Source organism: Zingiber officinale, chromosome 9A (assembly GCF_018446385.1).
Source record: "Zingiber officinale cultivar Zhangliang chromosome 9A, Zo_v1.1, whole genome shotgun sequence".
In the NCBI taxonomy this organism is placed as follows: Eukaryota; Viridiplantae; Streptophyta; class Magnoliopsida; order Zingiberales; family Zingiberaceae; genus Zingiber; species Zingiber officinale.
Genome location: NC_056002.1, coordinates 11,826,611 through 11,837,335, shown reverse-complemented (window position 1 = coordinate 11,837,335; position 10,725 = coordinate 11,826,611).

Sequence of the window (10,725 nt, the reverse complement as noted above, 5' to 3'; positions counted from 1 at the left end):
AGAAGGAAAATAAGAAGACTTAAAATATTATCGAAGTACTATAGGAAATCTACTATATCTAATTGCAAGTCGACCTGATATTCTGTTTGCAGTAGGTATGTATGCTAGATATCAATCTTGTACAAAAGAATCACACCTAACAAATGTTAAAAGAATACTTAGATACATTAAGGGAACCTTAAATGTAGGACTTTGATACCCTAGGACTAGCACCTTTGATGTAATTGGCTATTCTGACTCAGACTATGCCGGATGCAAACTAGATAAAAAATATATAAATGGAAGCTGTCAATTTCTAGGTCAGTGCCTAGTAAGTTGGTTAAGCAGAAAGCAACACTGTGTTGCTTTATCTACTACTGAAGCAGAGTATATAGCCATGGGGGAATGCGCATCCCAACTATATGGATAATGCATACCTTAAAGGACTATCAATTAGAATATAAAAATATAAAAATTTTAATTGATAATATAAGTTCAATTAATCAATTAACTTAACTAAAAATCCAATCCAACACTCAAGGACTAAACATATAGAAGTGAAACATCACTTTGTAAGTGATCATGTAACTAAAGGTGATATTGTAGTTAACTATGTTGAGTCCAAGTCAAACCTGGCTGATATTTTCATAAAACCCTTACCTGAACTTGAGTTTAGTGCACTTAGAAGTCAAATAGGGATATGCTTAGTAGAATAGAGTTTACTTTAAAAAATATTCCTATTTCAAAAGTTATAATTCTAGGAAACATATTTTGAAAAATTCCACTTTTACTAGATTTTCAAAAGATTGGACTTAGCCTAGGTATTTATCCCCAAAAAACATGTTCGCCTAGGTCTCAGCCAGAGCATCTCACAAGCACACTAGGTTTACCTTACTTGTGTATGAAAAATACTTAGAATGGTGTGAGATGTATAGGGTACTGCCTGGACTTTAGAATGCTTATGTCTATGCATCAACATAAGTTTGGGCAATAAATATCAAAATCAAATTAAGTTATCAATGTTTAGTCAAACTGGGACACTTATTTAATTTGACTAACCAAGTGAAAGCTACTGCCTCATGATAAATAACTAGTAGCTAAAGGCTAGACATTTGTTTAAAAGAAGATGCTTAAAGTTGGAAAATATGTTGTTACTCATGCTTGGACTCTAGAACTTTAAAACTAGGGAGTGAAAATAGTCAAGTTAAATATCCTTGAAAGTTAAAGTATTATTTTTCAAAATTTCAAATTATTTTTGAAAAAGAAAGTTCAGTTTTTATTTTTTTATGATTAAACAAAACTATTTAAATAAAATTATTTTTAAACTAAGTGTTTTCAAGCTAAGTGTTTAAACAAAATTATTTTTAAACTAAGTGATTTTAAGTTAAATGTTTAAATAAAATTATTTTTAAGCTAAGTACTTACCTAAGTTTTGATCAAATTTTTTTTACTAAGCTTTTATCAGAATGTTTTTATCAAACTCTTTTTAAAGCCAAGTTTTTATCAAACAATTATCAAAAGTTTTACAAGAAATCTTTTTATCAAAAGTTTTTCAAAAATCTAAGTACTTGACAAAGTTTTTTTTTGAAAAGTTAAGTCATTTTTCAAATCTAGCAAAGTTTTTGGTAAACCCTAAATCACTTTTAAAGCTTAACAATTTGCTAAGAACTTGCCAAAAAAATTTTCAAGTAAGAGTCTACCTTTCTGCGGGAGCTAGGAATTTCCTATCTTTACATCTTTCTCTCTGTTTAATATTTTTTTTTTGATATATGACAAAGGGGAGACAAAAGTGAAACTTAAGCATGAAACAAGAAAGGTGAAAATTAAGTAATTAAAAAGTGAATAAGTGATTAAGGGGGAGCTACAACAAGTTGTTCTAAAAATTACATTTTTTTAATTGCACTTGATATTGAATCTTGATATTGCATCATTTTAACTTATATGCATTTATGTTCTTATAATCAAGTTATATTTTACTTAACTTTGAATTTTGTTGTCATAATAAAAAAAGGGGGAGATTGTTGGTGCGGGAAGCATCCGACCATCGAATACTTTAAAAAACTATTTTAAAAAATCATTAAAAAAACTAATTTAAAAATTCTTTAGAAATTATTTTAAAAATTATTCTAAAAATTCTTTAAAAAACAATTTTAAAAATACTTTAAAAAACTATTTTAAAAAATCTTTAAAAGCTAATTTAAAATTTTTTAAATTTTTTTTAAAAATTCTTTAAAAACTATTTTAAATTATTATAAAAATTCTTTAAAAAAATTATTTTAAAAACTCTTTTAAAAAAATATTTTAAAAATTCTTTAAAAGACTAGTTTAAAAAATCCTTTAAAAATTATTTTTTTAAAAAACTATTTTAAAAATTATGTAAAAATATTTTAAAAATTCTTTTAAAATTTATTTAAAAATTCTTTTAAAAATTATAAAAAAATATTTAAAAATTCTTTTAAAAAGTCATTTTAAAAATTCTTTTAAAAAATTATTTTAATTTTTAAAAAAAATAATCATTTTAAAAATTATTTTTTAAAAAATATTTAAAAATTCTTTTAAAATTTATTTTAAAAATTCTTTCAAAAATTATTTTACAAATTATTTTAAAAAATATTTTAAAAAATATTTTAAAATTTCCTTTAAAAATTATTTTTAAAAATCATTTAAAAATTCTTTTAAAAAATTATTTTAAAAACTCTTTAAAAAATTATTTTAAAAATTCTTTCATAAAAACTATTAAAACTCATTTTAAAAATTCTTTTAAAAATTATTTAAAATTATGTTAAAACTTATTTTAAAAATCCTTTTAAAAATTATTTTAAAATCCTTTTAAGAAAAACTATTTTAAAAATCATCTTTAAAACTATTTTAAAAATTATGTAAAAAAAACATTAAATCATTTTGAAAAATTCTTTTAAATATTATTTCTCACTTTAATAAAATTCTGTTAACAAAATAATAATAATAATAATAAATTATTTTTATAGATTATTTTCACTTTAAATTATTATTTAGACTTTAAACTTATTTTTAATCTCAAACATTATTTTAACCTTGAAATTACTTTTAAACTTAATTTAACTTAGCTAAAAATTAAAACTTAATATTGAAATTACAATTTAAATTTAAAAATTTAAACTTAAACTTAAAATTAAACTTAAACTTAAATTAATCACTAATATTAATTTAAATCTAAAATCAAAATTGAATCAAACTATGTTAATTTCCATGAAACATATTATAAAAAACATTTTAAATTCCCTTTAAACATTGTTTTAGTAATCCCATTAAAAATCCCTTTAAAAATAAATAATAATAATAATAATAATAATAATAATAATAATAATAAAAATCTTTTAAATTCATTTAAAACTTAGACACCTATTTTTAAAACTTAAATTCCATTAACTTAAACTTTAAACCTAATTAAGTATAACTTAATTGTCTCACTTTAGTTGAGAACTAAAATTGACTTAAATTAAACCTTACCTAACTGTGTTTAATAACTTTAACTTCACCCTAACTTCAAACTAAATTAATACTACTTAAAAGGAAGTAAATAAAAAATAATAATAATTATAACTAACACTTTCATTGATCAACTCAATCAATTAATACGAAATTTAAATTATTTCACTAAGTACTAAATTATTAAATTAAGTAAAAACTAATCAATAAATTATTGATAATGGTTAACTGCTATTGAATTAATAAAATTAACCTTAAACTAAAGTTAAACACTTGAATCTAAAATTAATTATTGATTAATCAAAGTCAAATAAACAATTATACCAAGGATACAGAGATAATTATGTGTTACTAAATCCCCTAGAACACTTAGGTAGAAAATATTAACACACTCAAACCTTAGCATTATATTAAGGGGGATAATAAAATAAGAAAGATTAATAAATTAAGGGAGAGTAATAAGTTAAAGGAGTATCAAATTCAGGGGGAGGTTTATCTTTTTATCTCCTTAAGTGTTATTTTTTTTTCTCTTTAAAATCTCTTTAGAAAATATTCTTAGCAAATATTTTCAAAAGCTTTATTTTAAATGTCAGGTTTAGGGGAGGATTAAATCAACTTATTTTCACACTTAGCACCAAAATTATTTTCTCGTTAAGTACCTAATATATTCATTTTTGAAAACTAGCGTTTATAAAACTAGGCTTTTAAATTGGATTTTATAAACTAAGGTTTTGAAAATTGATTCGTTTACAAACTTATTTTGAAAAATTTTAATTAGTTTTGAAAAAGTAGGTTTTTCAAACTTAGCTTTGAAATTTTGATTTTGAAAACTTATGTTTGAATTTTTTTTTTGGATTTTATAAACTAAGGTTTTGAAAACTGATTCATTTACAAACCTATTTTGACAAATTTTAATTAGTTTTGAAAAAGTAGATTCTTCAAATTTAGCGTTGAAATTTTGATTTTGAAACTTATGTTTGAAAAGTGTTTCAAAAGTTGAAACTCATTTTGAAAATTTAAACCTTGATCTTGAAACCTTGGTTTTAAAAACTCATGCTTGAAAATTTAATTTCTTGAAATTTAAATTACTCAAAATATACTAAGTTAGGTTGCTAAATTAAGTATTTTTCAAAACTTAGTTATGTTACAAAAGTTAAGTTACTATATGGTGAATTTAAAACTCCCCCAAGTTGACTTGACATCATTCTAGTCGAGATCGTGACTAGATTCCGGTCTCGGGAAGACGGAATCTAAGTCATACTTTTTTGTTGAACTCATAAACTGTGCTAACACTTTGTTTTGCAGGTTACACATTATATATTTGCCTCGGACTAACCTTGTCTTGCAGGAGAAGGATTTTCTGGAGAAAGGAGGTCCGGGCGCTCGGAGGCAAATATTATCCATTTTGAGGCGTATACACATGGAGCTCGCTGGTTGAGCCTACCACGTCACACCAGGGCGTCCAGAGGGGATCCGGGGCGCCCCGAGCCTCATATAAAAGAAGGGTCAGGAGTGGAGCTTCAACAACAAGCTAAAAACGCTCAGACTGCTCTACTGTGCTCCTGTAACACCGCGAGGCCACTCCGACAAAAGCACTCTCTTCAATTTAATTCTTTTCATTTTGTCGATATTTTCTTTTCTGTCAATTCTTGTACTTAATTCTTTTGTAATCATCATTCGAATTGATAGTGATTGTCCAACGAAAGTACTCAACGTGTACGGGCCTTGGAGTAGGAGTTGACACAGGCTCCGAACCAAGTAAAAAGGTTGTGTGTTAGCATTGTTCTTTCTTTTCCGCTGCGCTTACTCTTTTCGAAAGAATTTTCGTAATCGATATTCACCCCCCCCTCTATCGTACGATCACGATCCAACATTATATGCCCACTTTGAGGAGTTAGCATCCTCTCGGATCTTATACAGAAACACATGCTCAAAGAATGAGGTATTTCTCGATTCTATTATCAAGTTCTTGTGTATCTCCGATATTTATAACTCATACACAAAAATTGATATGCACTGTTGTTCTGTGCATATCCAATAAATATGCAATCAACATTTTTTGGTCCTATCTTAATCCTTTTCGGATCAGACACCAAAATTTTGGTAAGACACCTCCATATTCGTAAATATTTATAAGATGGTTGTCTTCCATTCCACAACTCATAAGGGCTCTTATATATTCTTTCGGAGAATTTTATTTAAAAGGTAATTAGCTATTGACACAATTTCCTTCCACATGAACTCTGGCAGTCCAGAGCTTAATATAAGAGTATTCATCATCTCCTTTAGAGTTCAATTCTTACGCTCGACAATTTCATTTTGCTGAGGACTATAAGGAGCTGTAATTTCGTGTTTGATCTCATGTTCAACACACAACTCAATGAACGATGATACATATTCACCATCTCGGTCACTTAGAACCACCTTAATCTTTCTATTAAGCTGGTTTTCAACCTTATTCTTATAGAGTGCAACTTTCTCTATAGCTTCATCCTTACTTTTGAGAAGATATACATAAAAGTATTTTGTGTTATCATCTATAAAAGTGGTGAAGTATTTATTCCTATCATATGTTGGTGTACCTTTGAGGTCGCACACGTCGGTGTGAATTAGCCTGAGTGGTTCGTTGCTTCTTTCAATATGTTCAAAGGATGACCTTTTATCATTTTTACTTTAACACAAATCTCACACTTGTGTTTCAGGTCAAGGTGGAATGCATGTATGCTTTGCATATTTATTAATCTACGTAAGACATTGTAGTTAACATGTTCTAGTTTACCATGCCACAAACATGAAGACTCAAGCATATAGCTTTCATTTATATTTATCTTAGGCTTAATGGCCATTACATTGAGCTTAAATAATCCATCAGATACATAGTCTTTTCCAACAAACATTCCATTCTTAGACAATACAACTCTATCTGACTCAAAAATAATACAAAAATCATGCTTGCTTAATAGTGATTCGGATACTAGATTCTTCCGAATTTTCATAACATACAACACATTGTTCAGAGTAAGGTCCTTGCCTGAGGTCTTCTTCAGCACCACTTTTCCTTGGCCCATGATGTCCGAGATTGCTGAGTTCCCCATGAATAATTTGTCTCCATTGACTTTTTTAAAGTTGTAGAGAAGCTCCTTGTTGTAGCACACATGTTTGGTGACTCCAGTATCGATCCACCATTACCATGAGTTTGAACCGATTAGGTTCAGTTTTGAGACCACTGCGCAGAGGTCATCCATTTCTGGTCCCTCGTTCAGGTTGACCTCTTGCTTCTTCTTCGGCTTTCTGCATTCTGAAGATTTGTGACTGGCTCGGTCACAATTGAAGTACTTCCCAGAGAATTTCTTCTTGTTGATGCCTCCTCTGGGTCATATCTTGGGAGACTTGGGATTCTTCTGTTTCGAGTTTTAATCGTACTCGACCTCGTTGACTTTCATAGTAGTCTAAGAGAACAACTTTCTCTTTGAACTCTTATTGTCTTCTTCAATGCGAAATCTAATAATGAGTTTCTCCACATTCATCTCCTTCTGCTTATGCTTCAAGTAGTTCTTAAAATCCTTCCAACTGGGGGGCAGCTTCTCAAAGAGAGCAGCCACCTGGAAGATTTTACTTAGAACCATCCCTTTTGAGTGGATCTTGTGCAAGATCACCTTAAGCTCCTGGACTTAGCTGATCACTGTATTGGAGTCAACCATCTTGTAGTCCAGAAATCGACCCATGATGAACTTCTTGTCCCTTACATCCTCCATCTTGTACTTCTTGTCTAGAAACTCTCACAACTCCTTAGTTATTCTGTTCATGCTATATACAGCGTACAGTGAGTCAAAAAGGCAGTTGAGAATGTAGTTTTGACAAAGGAACTCAGAATGAGTCCATGCCTCCACTACATTGATGGTCTACACATTAGCAGCCTCAACACGCTTGGGAAGGTCCTCGGTCAAAAACCAAGTCAGATTGAGCGTGGTCAAGTAGAAGAGCATATTCTGCTGCCACCTCTTGAAGTTCAGTCTACTGAATATCTCTGTCTTTTCCTCGTGATTGATTGACACAGTTCCAATCGGGGCAGAGGGGGTATTCATGTGTTGAGTCTATTGCACCTCAACACTTTGTTCTATGTCCATCTCAACAGAACCGAATATATTTCAAGATTGTTGGATAAAATAATCTGTTGCCGGAGATTTGGGGAATTAGCTAAATTTAAATACACTAAATTAAATTCAACTTATCTGTCGAGATGACCTAAGCAAGCGTTCGAGAGAACTGACCTAGCAAGCTGAGGCTGAACTGGTGAGTAGCCAAGTGAAGAAGGGGCTGAGTGAGCTGTGGCTGGATGGGCATGCAGCCAAGCAAAGAAGAGGTCGAGCAAGCTGTGGCCGGACGGGTGTGCAGCCGAGTGAAGAAGAGGTCAGGAAAGTAGAGAGACTAAGTGAGTGAGTGGTCAAACGGGCGAGTCGCAGACCAAGTGACCGAGCGGCCAAGCGAGCAAGTGAACGAGTGGCTGAGCGAACTAAGCGAGCGATCGAACGAATTGACCGAGCGAGTTGAGGCTGAATGGGCGAGCAACCGAGCGAAGAAGGGGCCGAGTAAGCAGTGGCTGGACGGGCGTGCAGCCGAGTGAATAAGAGGCCGGGCGAGCAGAGGGTCGAGCGAACGCAGAATTCGAGCTGACGAATGGACCGAGGCCTATAAAGGTTACAATTTTCTTGAAACAAATTCACCCCACCTCCGGCTGTGCTTTGAGATTTCCTCGGGTCGTCTATTTCCCAGGATACAATGGTGAACTATAATTTCCACCTAGCACTGACGGTCACGACGAACTGAGAGATACTCGACTACTATCACAAGGGGAATGTAGGTGGAGAGCTACCTTTTTCTTGTGGTTGTAGGCTCTGTATATAGGAGCTCAGACCAATGGGCAACGTTAATGATCGTTTAATGATCATTATTCGCCAGTTGTGAAATACCAACGTTTCACTCGACTGCATTAATCTTTCCACTTGGGCAAATTTTGCCCCTACCGGTCCGGTATTTGGTGCGCGTAGGTCGTGCTCGCACCTAAGTCAACTTGGTTCAGTGCAATCCAGGCCCTGGATTTGCACCCCCCCCCCCATGCACCCACACATGAGAGAGGGTTTCTCCCCTATGCATTTGTTCACATCATCAATGCATGTGAATCAATATAAATCAACCAATATGCCTTGAAACTTCTAATGTAGGACTAAAATCTCATTCACAATGGAGCTTCATGCTTCTTCCACCTCTTCATGTTTCATGCTTCATGTCCCCTTGGGACGGTCTAGTGGCTAGTACATGAGGTGTTGCTACTATGAGGTCTGGAGTTCGAATCTCAGCAAAGTCGAGATAAATGTCTCCCTTATGTGCTAGTCATTATTCCAAAGACTAGTAGCCGCCTATGATTTACCTCCTCCATGTTGGCCCTGGGACGAGTTGGCGGGGGCGCTAGGAGCGAGCATATTCACCTTTTGCCACTACATATATCCAACAAGGATGACTACCCAGAGCTCAAGAATGAGAAAGACAAAGGGTCAAGGTGAACTAAACACATAAATCTCAAGGCTACCTGAGATTAGGGGTGTCAAAAATGAACCCGACCCGATGACCCAACCCGAGTCGACCCAAAAAAAATCGGATTCGGGTTGGGTATTTTCGGGTTCGGGTTGGAGGGTTGGAGAGTAAAAAAGTTTCGGGTTGGGTCGGGTCGGGTTGACCTGGATTGACTTAAATATAGGGTTTTGTGGGATTTTTGGGGGTTAAATCAAATTTTATTTTAAAAATTTAGATTTTTTTATGTATATTAATATCATGTCTGTATGATAATGATGGAGTATTGAAATAAAAGTGAAGAATTATAGAGAAAATAGCCCAAAAAAGTCGTTTTGAATCGAATTTTCGGATTATATGGGTCGGGTTCGGGTGGATCAGGTTGGTCGGATTCGGGTCGTGTTCGGGTTGGGTTAAAAAAAAACTCAACCCGACCCAACCCAACCCAACCCGACCCGACCCACCCAAATTGACACCCCTACCTGAGATGAAAGCTACTCAGAATCTGAGATAGAAGCTTATGCTGCACTGACACTGATGGTGAGTCACGAAGAATCAAGTAACTTAGAAGCAAGCATCGATGGAGGGGGAGTCATATCAGAAGACAACAACGATGAAGGGGAAGAATCGAACTTCATATCCGATACGGTAAGTGAGGTATATCTTCTACCTCCTGATTAATTGTATTCAGGTATAAAATCTATGTCTAAGGCTCTATAATAACTTAAAACAAAAAATTAAAAAAGGAAATTTAGAATTAAGAATAACCCTAGTAAAATTTTGTCGATTAGAAAATTTTGACATATTAAAAGTTGAAAATGAAAACTTAAAGGATCAAATAGAAAAACTAGAAAAAGATCATTTATAACACATGTTCAAAATTCTAGGAACTATCAAGCGCTAAATTGGTATTTTAAATATCACAACGATCAAATTAGAAAAGTAATAAGAAAATATATTCTACTAAAATTTTTAATTAATTCAGTAGATAGGAATCTATATTGAGTTTCTAAATCAAGTTTAGGTTAAATATTTATGTATATTTTAATTTTAATTTGCCTTAATATTTTCTTTTCTTTGTATACTTAAAATTGTCTAAATTTTCAAATAAATTGTCTCATTTTTTTATGTTTGAAATTAATTAGACTTTAATTTTTTTCCTGAAAAAAAAGTTATTACTTATTAGTAGAAAAAATTTGAAAATTTTTCGACTATTAAATAATTTTTTATAAATTTTTTTAACCAAAATCATATTTTTAATATTTAAAAAGTTTTGCAAGTTATTTTGCAAAAAAATTATTTTTCTATGATAAAATATTATTTGTTTACAAGATATTTTTTTAATATTTTTTTATTAGCTTATTTATTTTGAATTATTAATCAAAAATAATTTCTTATATTTTAAAATTATCTAGACATTATATTTGAAATTTTTAACTTTTTGCTGGATAAATATTAGATTTTCTATATTCAAAAAATTTATCATGATTTTTAGATATTAAATTTTATTTTTAAGCATTTAATTATGAAAATTGGTATCTCTGATTAAATCATTTGTGTGGGTCAAAATAAATATTTATTTGCCACCAAATTTTTATTTTGACCTTTCTATTTGACCATTAGAATAATTTTTAGTATTTTTTAAAAACTTAAAAATAATTTTTAAATGTTTTTTTTTTCGAAATTGGTTGTTTTTAACTTTTGAAAATT